This window comes from Engraulis encrasicolus, chromosome 23 (genome assembly GCF_034702125.1).
Source record: "Engraulis encrasicolus isolate BLACKSEA-1 chromosome 23, IST_EnEncr_1.0, whole genome shotgun sequence".
In the NCBI taxonomy this organism is placed as follows: Eukaryota; Metazoa; Chordata; class Actinopteri; order Clupeiformes; family Engraulidae; genus Engraulis; species Engraulis encrasicolus.
The window spans coordinates 7,611,917-7,626,318 of record NC_085879.1 but is presented as its reverse complement, the minus strand read 5'-3'; the positions used below and the strand labels follow the sequence as shown (position 1 = coordinate 7,626,318).

Below are 14,402 nucleotides of genomic sequence, written 5' to 3'. Positions count from 1 at the left end.
TACACGCACACACACACACACACACACACACACACACACACACACACACACACACACACACACACACACACACACACACACACACACTTCAGTCGGAGAAATATGGACAGAGTACAAGTATACGTACAACCCACCTGGGGATGTACCTGATCTCTGTCTGTCTATGTCTATGTCTATGTCTATGTCTATGTCTATGTCTCTCTCTCTCTTTCTCTGTCTCTCTCTCTCTCTCTCTCTCTCTCTCTGTATTTGTGTGTGTGTGCGTCTGTGACTTTTTTCTGTCCTTTTTTTTTTTACTGTAGTCAAGCAGGTTAATCCTAAAATATTTGTCCTCACACTTTTAAGGTCAATGCTGTCTTTATTTTTCTCTTTTCTGTTCTTTGCATCTCCTCCTTTATCGGTGGGCTAAATCATCAGTTGGGCCTTTGCTTTTTCGTGTTTTTTTTTTTTTTTTTGTATTGTTGCCATTCACCATGATGATCACCTTCATGCTTTACCACTAAAGAGCCGCCATGTTGCTGGGCTGGCCTACTTTATTCCTGTGAAGTAGCCTAAAACTATGCCCTTGCCTCTTCTATCACCACTCTCATCCCCTTTCACACAAATACAACCACACACATGCGCACACACACACACACACACACACACACACACACACACACACACACACACACACACACCTCACTCACACATGCGAGGCAAATATGCATCACCTCATTAATGTCCTGTTATAGTGATGGCATTGCCGCGTGATGTCTGTGACAGTTGGAATTGCAGTCATTTTGCTGTCTGAATTAATTTGGCTAATGATTATGCTAATCTTTGGCACCAGGTTCATTTTTGCTCTCACATTCCCCTTGCTTTCCCTTTTCACCTACCAAGCCAGCCATCAAGTGTAAATCAATCTCTCTCTCTCTCTCTCTCTGCTTCCACTTCAGATGGGGGAGTCTGTTCGCGCAAACTAGAAAAGAAGGTGTCGTTGACGACTGGTGCATATGAGCATTAATGAGCTTTATAGTGCATACACGCGCGCACGCACGTACGCACGCACACACACACACACATTTATCCTTCACCAGATGTTTTGACAAAATGTTCTGTCATGTACTGTTAAAAACAGATGTGCTGAATGATCATACCTGTGCGTGGGTGCGTGCGTGCACCCATGTGTGTCTTTGAGTGACAGTCACAGAGGGAAAGATCTCAGCGTGCACTCTACCCTTCATTCTTATGAGCATTATTAAACATATTCACTGATGCAACGCACACATTTTAAGTCTGAAATCATGTTTACATTAGGGCCATTGCAAAGTCACATATTTGGCCTTGCATATACTGTATATGTCCGACCCCATACCAACAGTCTTGTATTTCTGTTCGAGAGGAAATTGAAACATGACTATTTGAAACTGGGCAGCCAGCCTGATCTCCAAAAATTCCGTGCTCCTGGACACGGATGTTAAGGACACGAAATCCGTGTCATGGAGCACGGATTTTGCCAAAATTCCGTGCTCCTGGACACGGAATTGTTTTCCGTGCTCCTGGACACAGAATTGTTTTCCGTGATGGGCACACGGAAGTGCTTTCTATAGGCTATTACCACAGCACTGTGTAACTCTGTCATTAGAAAATACATACCAAATGCAAATCCTAAACAAAATAATGCTATAGCAATTTAAGTTGTGCCCTGACCAAAACATTCCCTAACCTTAACCTGTCATTAAAGACATATTTTTGAGAAATACCTTTTCCAGTTGGTTGCTAGGCTATCAAATTCATATAATGAATGAAAGAAAACTAGCTGTGCCCAGACCAAAACAATCCCTAACCCTAACCTGTCAGCGATCCTAGCGGTTACGTTCCAAACACCAGGGCGACCCTATTGAAACTCCCATAGACGAGTTTTAAAAAAAATCCCACAAAGACATGACTAGGAACTATAACACCAGACACATTTTTCAGCGCACACAATAGGATGAACTACTACCTGTGAAAATCCTGCGTCATTTTTTGCCCTTTTAAGAAAAATAGAAATTGTGCCAATCTGGTCGGAAACGGACTACAGCTCCCAGCATGCTCTGCTTCGCGCCTCGTTGACAACACAGAGAAACAAATGAACGCGAATGAACGCAAGTTCTCCGCATATCTTCACATTCTTGTAATCCTGCGAGTTCCACGTTGTCTTCTTATTACACATGTCTACACGCGATTATTTTGGTTTGGTTGTAACTAGATATGGTGGCTTCTGTGGTGACGAGTAACCACCTCTCTGGCTCATGTTTGGCTATGCTAATTACATGGAGTAAACACGTCACACATACCAGTCAGTGTAGTTCTGTACTAGCTTTTTAAAGAATATTAAAATCAGCTCAGATCAGTGAAAAACCGAACATTTTACCACCTGATTCGATCAAACGGGGAAACATGCATATTATATGACTGCCACTACTTCTACTTCGTCGTCAGGGCCGAGATGTAATTTTTCAAAGAAAAAACCCATTCATTTGTTGCAGGGGCTTGGAACGTTGCCAGCAGGGGGCGATGAGATTACTTTCCCTCCCAATTGTCTAGTTGGGTTGAGCACTCGGTAACTCAAACGGAAACATAATCAAAATGTATCATTAATGAATACTAATGCCAAGTGTTGTGCCAGCAGGGACAATGTATTTTTCTGTTGGCTAAAGCACATTTTTTTTATAACTTTGGCTGCTTTTGTGGAACTCTTCAAACAGATTCAAACCTGTATAACCAAATTAGCCAAAGCCACACCCACTTTACAAAATATTGCAAAAATAATCCATTGTACAATATTTATTTTACATAACCTCCTTCAAATGACATACTTTGTGAAGAAACCATGCAAAGTGCATTTTCAATTTTTACTGTCTGTGATGCTGTTAACGATTGGGTGCAAAACATTTCTTTTTACAACTGTGTGTAGAGTTTAGCAAATAGTGTTGGGTTTTGCAATGTATTGCTTATTTGGTGTGACATTGTTGTATTTGTGTGTAGAGTTCCACAAAATCATAGGAAATTACAAAAAAAGCTTTAGCCATCAGGAAAAAAATATAATCCAAGACTAATGCAGTCGCCTCCTCAGGTTCTGGGAGCAAGGTCTGTCTGTGTGTGTGTGTGTGTGTGTGTGTGTGTGTGTGTGTGTGTGTGTGTGTGTGTGTGTGTGTGTGTGTGTGTGTGTGTGTGTGTGTGTGTGTGTGTGTGTGTGTGTGTGTGTGTGTGTGTGTGTGTGCGCATGCGTGCGTGCGTGCTTGCGTGGCTGCATGGATCCGTGTGTGTGTGACTGGAACAGAGACACACACACATACGTACACGCCTTCTCCACTTCATATTTCTGGTTCTTACAAAGACTTCTTTACTTTCTTTTTTACTGGAAAAAAACACCAAATAGATTTCTGCCCTTGGGAAAAAATTTGAGATTCGTTTTTTCCTCTACGCCCCTTTTCTTCAACTCCCTTGCCTGTTTACTTATATTATTGTCAGTCTCATATTCTCTCTCTCTCTCTCTCTCTCTCTCTCTCTCTCTCTCTCTCTCTCTCTCTCTCTCTCTCTGTGTGTTCATGTGGTCCACCGCCTCTGTGACTCTGATTCATTCCATTATCATAATTCATTGGACTCCATTCATACGGACGCCCCTCTCTGTCCCTTGTGCTCATCAAAAACATAATCAATGCATTTCATTAACGAGCTCGTTAACCTCATGCCCAAACTGTTGTGCCAGCAGAGACCAGGCGCTGACTGAATTAATCCAAGGCTGATCAGATCTGGTTAATATGCTGTTAATATCTTGTCTTCTCCACACAGGGAAAGGGGTAGCGCTAAGGGGTGAAAAGGAGTCAGCCCTACAGACCTTGCTCCCACGGCCCTGCAATGGGTGAAGGGTGTGGATGTGTAGAGGAGATACGTTAACAGAAAACTCAAATGTTCCTGAGGCAGACTCCAAATGAGCATTTTTTTCTGAATGCCTTGCAAATGCCTTAAAAAATTGGAAAAGGACTCAAATAGGAAAAGGCCTGAGTGTGTGCATGTGTGTGTGTGTGTGTGTGTGTGTGTGTGTGTGTGTGTGTGTGTGTGTGTGTGTGTGTGTGTGTGTGTGTGTGTGTGTGTGTGTGTGTGTGTGTGTGTGTGTGTGTGTGTGTGTGACTGGACACACACACACACACACACACACACACCATCAAATAGATCCAAAGACATACAGACACACTTGAGTTTGACTGCCATCTCAAGCACCTCTGGAGGGTGATCCGTTTCTGACCTCTTCAGACCTCTTCACACAGCAGACGGTGGCGGGAGAGGGTGAGGTAAACGAGTGAAGGAGGGAGACGAGTGCTGCCAATAATAGACGACAAACACTGTAATAGTGTTGTAAGGGAAGCAAGAAAAGGCTGCTGATGAAGAGTAAGAAACAGAGGGGAGAAATAAGAGAAGAAGAAAAAAGAGACAATACATCTAAACAACTCTGACTGAAAGACAGCGAGAGAGAGAGAGAGAGAGAGAGAGAGACTTATCTAGTAGCAATGACAGACAGCATAGAAAGACAGAAGACAAGAGCTAGGGAAAGAAATATAGAAAGAAAAATATTCCAGACAAGCAAAGGATGGAGTGACTGAAGGAGAGAGAGATGAATAGAGGAGAGTCCAGGATGTTTGAGGGATTCTTAAGGACATGATTATTCCGATGTAAATAAAAGGGGCCAGTAGGGAGTTTGCTTTGGTGCGCAGCCACGCGTGCTAGAGGTAATCATTTAAGTTCCAGCCAAAGCCTCCATGCCATGCTTTAATGATTTTAATCAAACTCATTCACCACACTCCAGCTCTTTATAAACACATATGAATAGTCTGTTTTTTGGGGGGCGGAGTGAGGGGAGGGATGTCTCTTGAGGTGTTTGGGGAAAGAGGTGGTGGTGGTGGTCTGCGGTGTAACACACAGTTGTTCTCCTCCCTTCTCCTCTTCCTCATCCCTTCCTCCAGCTCTTTACTTCTCATTCTCCAGATCAGCGCTTAGCTGTCAGCTCATGTCATGAATCACCAAACAGGTGTTTATCTACTGTCACTGCTCACTAGGAAAAGAGGATTTTGTGTGTGTGTGTGTCTTTGTATCTCTGTCTCTGTCTCTGTGTGTGTGCATGATGTATTGTGTTCATACGCATTTGTTTGAAATTGAAGTAATTAGTCGAAAATGAAAACTTTGTGTATTTCTGTGAGTATGTGTTTGTGTTTGCGCCAGTGTGCGACTGACTATGCAAGAGACAAAAGATGTTTACTCAGCCTTATATCAGATGGGAAATAAACTAATATCATCTTCAATTGTAAATAAGTCGGATTACTCCACAGGGTTTGTTATATCCATGGAAAGCTGCAATACAGCCTCTGTTTACCTGTTTTCATTAGGCCAGATCCGTGGGTAGGCAGAACAGCAGGCAATCTCCACAAAAGAAACAATATTTCTACGGCAGAGTCTATTGCATTAGAGTTAGGGCCAATAAGACGTTCAGTCTCTCATCTTTACACTCACCATTACTTTAATATGATTGGGCTGCCGTTTGTTTCTCTAACTCTTTGCAAATATTGAATTTGCCATTTCATATGCATTAAATTGGCTGTTTCATATGCAAATGATATGGAAATGAAATTGAGATGAAATGTTTGTGTCTGGAGAAAAGTGTGGTATCAAAGCAGGATTGAAATGATTTGAAAAGACGTAGGATTATTTAGTACTCTGTTGTAGGTACAATTCACATCAATCAGTACATCAGTACACCCCTTTTGAAAAGTAACATTTTGAACAATATTCTAATGACATTTCGGAATTGCTTCCAAAATGTGCAGTAACAACGTCCGAGGAGCTTATAAAAGAAAATGTGAGGCTAAGTAGGCTATAACTTCAATGAGATATTTATCCATTTATCATGATTATGGGTTTAACACGTGTTTAATGGACTGTCGTATCACAGCAAGATTGAAATTATTTGAAAAGACAAATTGGCACTGAGGTCTACAGTATGTGTGTTTGCATCACATGTAGATTCATGTTGGAAGATAGTGAACCTACAGTAGTTCAGAGTGGCCTGTTGTACGTGTGTGTGCGCGCGCGTGCGCGTGTCTTCCTCTACTTTTCTTTGTGTTTTCATTCGTTTTTGCTCATCCTTGCTAAGTTCCACTCATAAACAGCCACCTACTGCACTCGTGAGTTTCTCTCTCTTGTCCTCTCCTCTCTTCCCCTCCCCCACCTATTCTCTATTTCCCTCTCAGCATTCCTTGGCTCAATTCGAAACGGGAGGCAGTGACTCGATGACTCTCCTCCTACATAAACAGGTCACTGATCAGATAGGTGATTTAGCTGATGAGGCAGCCGTTACGAACGGCACTAACGAGTGCGCTGCCTTGCGCATTTGATGTTACGGCGATTCTATGGCGGGAGTTACGTTCATCACGTTAGCGCTTAGCTTACGCATGCTATTTGAACGGTGAATGATCGTCAGACGGCGGAATCGTAAAATAGGCTATAAATAGATCTAGCGACAGCATATTTAGATACTACAATGTTGATTTATCCATTCGGTATTCAATATCTACATGCATAAGTGTCAGAATAAAGAGTATGATAAGGTAGTAGCTTGGGTAGTAGCCATGTTTGTTTTTCAGGTTTCCGGTTGAGAGGGAGGTGGCGCACAGCATGTTGGGTACCAAGGCAGCGAAGTCAGCATCTGATGCTGACCTCAAATATCCCTGTTACGCCCACAAATGCAGTCAACTGCCGAGGGAGGAAATAAAGCAATTTTTCGTTTCGATCCACACTTCATGACTCGATGTCCAGTTAGCTCACTGGAAGGACAGCTGCCTTCCCTGTTTCGAATTGAGCCCTAGTCTCACTCTCCTATCATCTTCCTGTTCTCTCCTCCAGCCCTCTCCTCTCCTCTCTTCTCCTCTTCATGCTCCCCTTATCTCTGGCCATCCACTTACAGCATCTCTAACCCTCGTCCAAGGACAAGGCCTCTCCCTCCTCCTCCTCCTCCTCCTCCTCCTCTTCCTCTCATCCTCTCCTTTATCTCTCTCCAAAACTCATTTCTCTTCATCCTGCCTTTCATTTCTGTGCCATTGTTGGAGCTTGCCACCTCAGTTGTTTGAATCTCACTTGTAATTTTCAGCAGAAAAAAGGCTACTTTTTTTAAGAAACGGGAGTGGGATTGATTTTGAGTGGGAGTGGGCAGGATAGGGAGTGGATTCTTACAGGAGTGGACGGGATGGGATTTGTTTCTTTTACTCCAGCCCGGGATGGGATTTTTTTTCTGAGACTGGGACGGGACGGGAGTGAAAATCCACTCCCGTGTCATGCTTGTGTGTGTGTGTGTGTGTGTGTGTGTGTGTGTGTGTGTGTGTGTGTGTGTGTGTGTGTGTGTGTGTGTGTGTGTGTGTGTGTGTGTGTGTGTGTGTGTGTGTGTGTGTGTGTGTAGATCATCTTTTGAGGGTCTTGGGTTTAGACAGATTGGCGTGTGTGTGTGTGTGTGCGTGTGCGTGTGCGTGTGTGTCTTCGTTTGAGTGTGTGACACACACATCTGTGCTGCCAAAATGCAGGTGAAAATGATGATGGGAACAGGACACACAGAAACAGCAGGCAAAACAGCAGGCAGTACATCAGACTCAGTGCCAACAATGCACACACACACACACACACACACACACACACACACACACACACACACACACACACACACACACACACACACACACACTCACATAGGCTACGTACCGTACATGTATTTTAAGATGTGTGCATGTGTGCACAGAAAGACATTTGTTTCATGTTCTCTTTTCAGATTCTAAACAAAAGAATTGTATCACATGGGGTCACATAGGCCTATATATCAGTATCCTCCACTGGAAGCTTACAGCTCTCAGTCACCATACGGATGAACATAATAGTCCTGTTGAGATGTGAAAACGCACACACACACACACACACACACACACACACACACACACACACACACACACACACACACACACACACACACACACACACACACACACACACACACACACACACACACAGACATCCACATACAGGTCAGTTTCTCTGTGTCACCTCAGTCACACAGGGGAGCAACCACAAAAAAATGTGAATGTGTGTGTGTGTGCGTGGGCGTGTGTGTTTCTCACTATGCATCTGGGCTGCAGGCTAATCTTCTTGTCCCCCGTCGCCACTCCGACCTTTTATGAAAACACGAAGGACACACCCCAAAAGCAGCTGATAAATATCCCCTTAATTACATCTCCGCCTGCACCTGCAAGGGACTCTCCTCTCCACACAGGGCACCCACACAAGCCATGCACATCTGTGCCAGGGTGAGGCTCTTTTCTGTGTGTGTGTGTGTGTGTGTGTGTGTGTGTGTGTGTGTGTGTGTGTGTGTGTGTGTGTGTGTGTGTGTGTGTGTGTGTGTGTGTGTGTGTGTGTGTGTGTGTGTGTGTGTGCGTATGTTTTGTGTTCCCATGTACCTCTGTGTCTTGTAAAAAACCACATGAATTAAAAAAATCTCTATGTCAATATTCGGATGTCCTTACGCTGTATGTGCATAACGTTCAGTGTGCACCTGTCTGTGTGTGCACATCTGTGTATTTCACTTCGTACTTCACCAATCATGGGATTAGCCTATGAGAAGGACAATTTCAATTACAATGGAGGGGGAGACTTTTGGGAAGTAACCACGCTGGTGTAAACACAGTGTTAAAATAATTTGTAGAAGGGGCGCTGTGGTTCTGTGGGATAAATGGCTATTCCATAGATCCATGGACCTGGGTTTGAGTCTGACCCAGATCCGTCCCACACGCGTTTCCTGTCCCTCTCCTTCACTGTCCTGTGGCCAGACTAACATCATGAAAAGGCGTGTTATTTCACGCTAGTACATTCTGCGTGTTGGTGCAATGACTTTGCATGTAAACTTTCCAGTGTCTGCGAATTCTCATGGAAAATGCAAAAGGAGGCCTTGCCTCCATTGGGCCAAACATGGGTTAGCACAGTGTTTCTATAGTCTATTTTTTTCACATTGTATACATTTCGAGTCGAACAAACTTTGAAAATGTTACACTAGTTTTTTTAAAACACATTTGTATTGTACACTCTAACGAATTGATGGATATTTACAGTAAAATCTTACAGGAAATGATTGTATATTGAAATTTACAATGAAAAAATGTTATATGCAATGCATTGTGGGATAGCAGGCAGTAAGTTACTGTTTTTCCGATTTGTTTTCAATCGCTGTAATTCTACAGTGAAATGTTAAAGTTGATACCTGTATATCAACTTTACAGTGTAATAATGCAATGTGCAGTGTACTGTGGGATACCACCCAGGGCCGGTTATAAGCATAGGCCGGCTAGGCGGTCGCCTAGAGCGCAATGTGAAGAAGGAGCGCCGAAATGGCGCTCTCCGATGCGTAATTTTGCGATATGGAGGTTTTTTTATGAAGTCGCAATCAACAAAGCGTGGCGAAAGCGCTCCTCACGGCAAAGCGCCCCTCAGCCAATAGTAATATCGCTTTCAACTGTCTCTGGGAAGTCTGTGAACCAATAAACAGACATTCCTGAGAAAGGGGGCGGGACGAGTGACAGCGTGCGATCTATCTTGAATTTGGAGACACATTCGAGAGACAGAGGGCAAGCGCGAACAGCAATGCTGCTCTGCTGGGTGGAGAATTGTTATGTTCTCATTAAACCAGTCATTGCATGATGCAGGAGTTGCAGAGGGTGTTTTGGAAGTATGTGGTTTAATCAGCAACCTTTTGTGGTAATGTAAAGCCTAATAGGTATGAGGCTACTGTTTGGAATTAGAGGGAAAAAGAGCTTTGCTTTTGATCTGAGAAATCGCTAGTTAGCATGCTAACATTAGCCAAGTATGCCAAGCAATGAAATCCAGTAAAGTAGCTGTTAGTAGCCTACTCACTAACACCCACCTGACATCATAATACTTGCTTAGGTTGACCAGCAATGTAAAGTAAGACTGGTGCCATGTTTAAAACAAGTTTAGCTGCCATATCTCCTTCCATCCACTTGAATGAATTACCTGCTTGTTGTAAGCTTAAAAAAAAACATTGTTTCCAGACCAGAATGACATATAGGCCTACATTAATCATGTAAGAGAACCATGCACAGCATGTTTTCATGCTGAGTGATGTAGTATTGCAGACAAGTGAGGCTATTTAGGCCTACTATATTTTGTATATTATGAAATTCAAAAGCGTGACAGCTTTTCTCCCTTTCTCTCACCCTGTCCCTCTGGTTCAAACACATAGATAGCCCCCTTCTCATTCTCCTACTCACAAATGCACCACTATTTCCAGTACAGAAATGAAATTGGTTTGGAATCATAGATAGCACAAATGTGTAGCTTATTAAAATTGTTATGCTGCCATGCTTTGTGATGCTGTAGGTAGTGTAGATAGGCTACCCACACAGCAGAGGACTCCGATGCGGAGCCGCGTTCAAGTCACCACATCCGTGTCACTGTCACATTCCTTTGGGTTCCACTTGGTGGATCAGGGTCGCCACCGTGCGCCGCCCCAAATTCTACTGTCAAAACGCGGACCATAATCGCATCCATATCTGATTCACAAACGCGGACGCGCTGTAAAATCTAACGGACGTTGGTACAGTTTTTGTTGGGGCAGACACGACCGAACAGCGCTCTCCAGTAAGTATTGATTTATTTATATTAGGTGATACACAAAGGTACAAAAAGTATATCTGAAGCTTTTATACTATCAATGCTTATTGATATTTCGTAGGATTTTGTTTTATGACTTTAAAAAGTGTATGTTAACCCTAGTTGTTTTCAAAACGAGACAGCTAGTTCATTCATTCAAAGACATGGAGAACTACATTGGCTATTGTAGTATTTCCTAAATGCTGTTAAAATATGATGCCATCCGATACATGGAGGAAGTGCAGTTGAATAAAAATTATCTAGATTGTGCCCATTTTAACAGCCTTGTTTACGTTAGCTTGCTAGCCAGCTACTAGCAAACCGGTTGACTGAAGCAAACTTTTGTAAAGTTAAACGTAGGTCTAAGTGTTCAAATACTCTTATGAAACGGCTATATTGGTCTGAATTTGGCTCGTGGTACACTTTTACACGGATTGGTGATGCTCTCAACAGGTTTGGCACCAACTGTGTTTTTAACGGCACAAATCCTAAAGCGGTGGCATCATGTTTTCCTCACGTTAACGAAATCCAGGCTAATTATTTATTAGCAATTAATGGATGGCCATGAACTGCGCCCTCGTCCCATATGCTGTCCATCATTGGTGAATGAATGAAGTAGCTGGGCTCATAGTTTGATACAGATGTCCGTGGTTGGGCTACAAATATCTGAATTTGTTCTTAATCTTGTGCAACAGTAAACAGGTGGAATTACCTCTGGGTCGGACAGGGCTAGCCGGCTGTAATCCACCCTGCTACAGTGATGCCCGCCTGCCTCCCGGCTTTTACGACCAAGAGTAAGTAGGACATTGTACATCTTATAATATTCAACATCATTACTGTCACGGGATAGAGATGTGAAAGAGCGTTGGCCATTCCATATGCAATGCAATGTCTGATTGTCATCTTACGAAATTTAAATGAAAGCTCTAAGTTTAGCTCTGTTGCCTTTTCAGATCGGAGCGCTGATGTGATGTTTCCCCGTCGACTGATGAGGGAAGGCAGCCACGACACGCGATTGTTCAACATGACAGTGAGACAGAAAAATAATGTCAAGATAAATAAAAAATCATGATGAGTGAAGTTCTTCGTCAGGTTGTGTTTTTTTCGGGATCTTATTTAAACGGTGTCTAGGCCAGGTCTGTGTTATCTGTAGAATTAAATCTAAATGCTGTTTGTAACGGTTAACTGGTTTAGTGTTCGTTTATTGGGATTATAGCATAATAAGAAAGTAACTTTATGAGCACGGATCCAAAATGGTCCCGGCCCGGAACATCTATGAGTCCGGAATGGGTCCGTAACTGATAAAAAGTAGTGGAACCGTGACGGATGCAATAAGTGGACACGTAATGAGTCCGCATCGGATGTCGCGCCTCCGAACCGGGCTCACTGCGGAGGTACGCTTCTGCACGCGGACCCGTTGCGGGTGACAAACGGGTCCCTTTTGACTCCGCACCACGCCTCCGCGTCGGATGATAGGCGGCGTGCAAGTGGACGCCGATACGGCCCCGTTTACCGGATCCGTTCCGGAGGATGGCCTCCGGATGGTGGACTCCGGGGCGGATCCATTACGGTGTACTTTTGCTGTGTGGGTATCAATGCAGACCTCCTTAGGCCTATTGTCTACACATGCATTTGACATGCAAATGTACTGTACCACTCTCCTGGCATTTCAATTCCATTTTACAATTCAAACACATTGATAACCTCCCTCTCATCTGGGGTTGGGGGCACCACCACCATTACATCCAAGACACCACACAGTGAAGGTACTTTCATGCGACTCAATCTGATGTGTTGGTCGGCTGTCCAAAAGAACCAGAAATCCATTTGATGCAAAACAGTTATTGTTCTTGATGCTATTTAGTTAAGCTTACTACCGGTATTACTCTTGTGTTCTGTAAGGTATAAAAAGGTGGGGGGGGGGGGGGTGGGGGGCGCCAGAACTCAAACTCGCCTAGGGCGCCAAATAAGCCAGAACCGGCCCTGATACCACCATAATATAGACCTAATATAGGCCTATATTGGCCTAACATAATATAATATAACACAATAGGCCTATAATATAATATAATATAATATAATATAATATAATATAATATAATATAATATATTATAATATAATAGGCCCAATATAATACAATATGAATGATGAATTGACAGTGAAATAGGTCTACAATGAAAGGTGCACTTTGACGGACATTTGTATAGCCAAACGGCCATTTTCCCAGTCACAGAATCTCATGGTGCTGGTGTATCCTATTCGTGAAATAGGCTGAAGCATTGTGGCCAGATGTAGGCCTATGAAGCATTTGTGAATGACCTGCATTTATTCTGGAAATAAATATGAAAAATATTATTTCAAAAATGACTTCTGTCTGCATAGGCTACGTGCATTTTCAAATCTCTGAAATGTCGGATATTACAGGAACAGACAACTATTTTGCAAAGCATTATGTGGAAAAGAACCTGCATTTACAGTGGGATACTGTTTCAATAACTGCAGCGCGCAACTTGAGCAGGAGGTGGATGTACGCCTATGAAGCATTTGTGAATTACCTGCATTTATTCTGGAAATAAATATGAAAAATATTATTTTAAAAATGACTTCTGTCCTGACTTCTGTCTGCATAGGCTACGTGCATTTTCAAATCTCTGAAATGTCGGATATTACAGGAGCAGACAACTATTTTGCAAAGCATTATGTGGAAAAGAACCTGCATTTACAGTGGGATACTGTTTCAATAACTGCAGCGCGCAACTTGAGCAGGAGGTGGATGTGCAACGAGTCTCTAAATTTCTTCTTCTTTATTCTCGTTTCAAAACAGTCTCCCACAGCCGTGGCTCTGCAGTCTCCTAAATCAGGTGAAATATGTGGAGGGGCGGGCGTGTAGGTCTAGGGGTCTTGTCGTGTGTGTGTTTCCCCCCCACCTCCGTGTCATGATCAGTAGACTACCCAGGTCAATCGTCAGTGTCGAAGCAAGTAGGCTAGCCTAGCGGTAGTCAGGTCGTCTTAAATGTAGGCTACGGTTTTGCTAAAGCCTCTCGACCCGAAAGTTATTTTAATGTTGGGTTAGTTTGCGATTGCGAAAATGTTCCATTGTACCTTTTGCAGCACCGAATGCTCGACTAATATGGCTACGTACGCCACATGCGACTACATCAGAATGTTCCCAATTCTCACTTTCCTTGCCCACTACCAGGCTGTGTACGGAACAGTGGCAAATCTAAAGTATCACTTCTACCTTGAACACCAACGCCATGAGGAACTCCGTGTGATTGAGTGTAATGCTTATGGTACAGTCAGTGGTTTTCGTGATATGCGAACAACAGTTGCAAACGTTAAACGCCGAATTAGAGAGGGTCACACTGTCTCTTGTCCGTTCAGAGAGTGTGGAAAAACTTTCACTTTTTCTTCACACGTCTCCCGAAAGCACAAACGCCACCGAATCGAAACCGAACTACCTGGCCCTAGCAGCGCTACTACTGACTATGCGCCCAGGTCTGAGCGTGCAGATCCAGACCAGTCCCACGGGTCTGAGCCAGACGTCTGTTGCGATGATTCTGATTCCGCTCGTAATGAAAGTGACGTTTTTCCCGAGAGTGCAGACATCTCCGACTACTTTCAAAATTTAGCTTTGTTCTATTTGAAGTTACAGGCTAAATATCTCCTTCCTAGTGGGCTC

At 43.4% G+C, this 14,402-nt stretch overlaps 1 long non-coding RNA gene across 1 annotated transcript; it reads left to right on the top strand.

The window, feature by feature from the left end:
- The first annotated feature begins 10,468 nt into the window (after nt 1-10,468).
- Nucleotides 10,469-12,301, top strand: LOC134439719 (uncharacterized). The gene is made up of 3 exons (XR_010032829.1): nt 10,469-10,707; nt 11,415-11,513; nt 11,673-12,301. It is a non-coding gene; the product is annotated as an uncharacterized LOC134439719 (long non-coding RNA).
- Nucleotides 12,302-14,402: the final 2,101 nt, after the last annotated feature.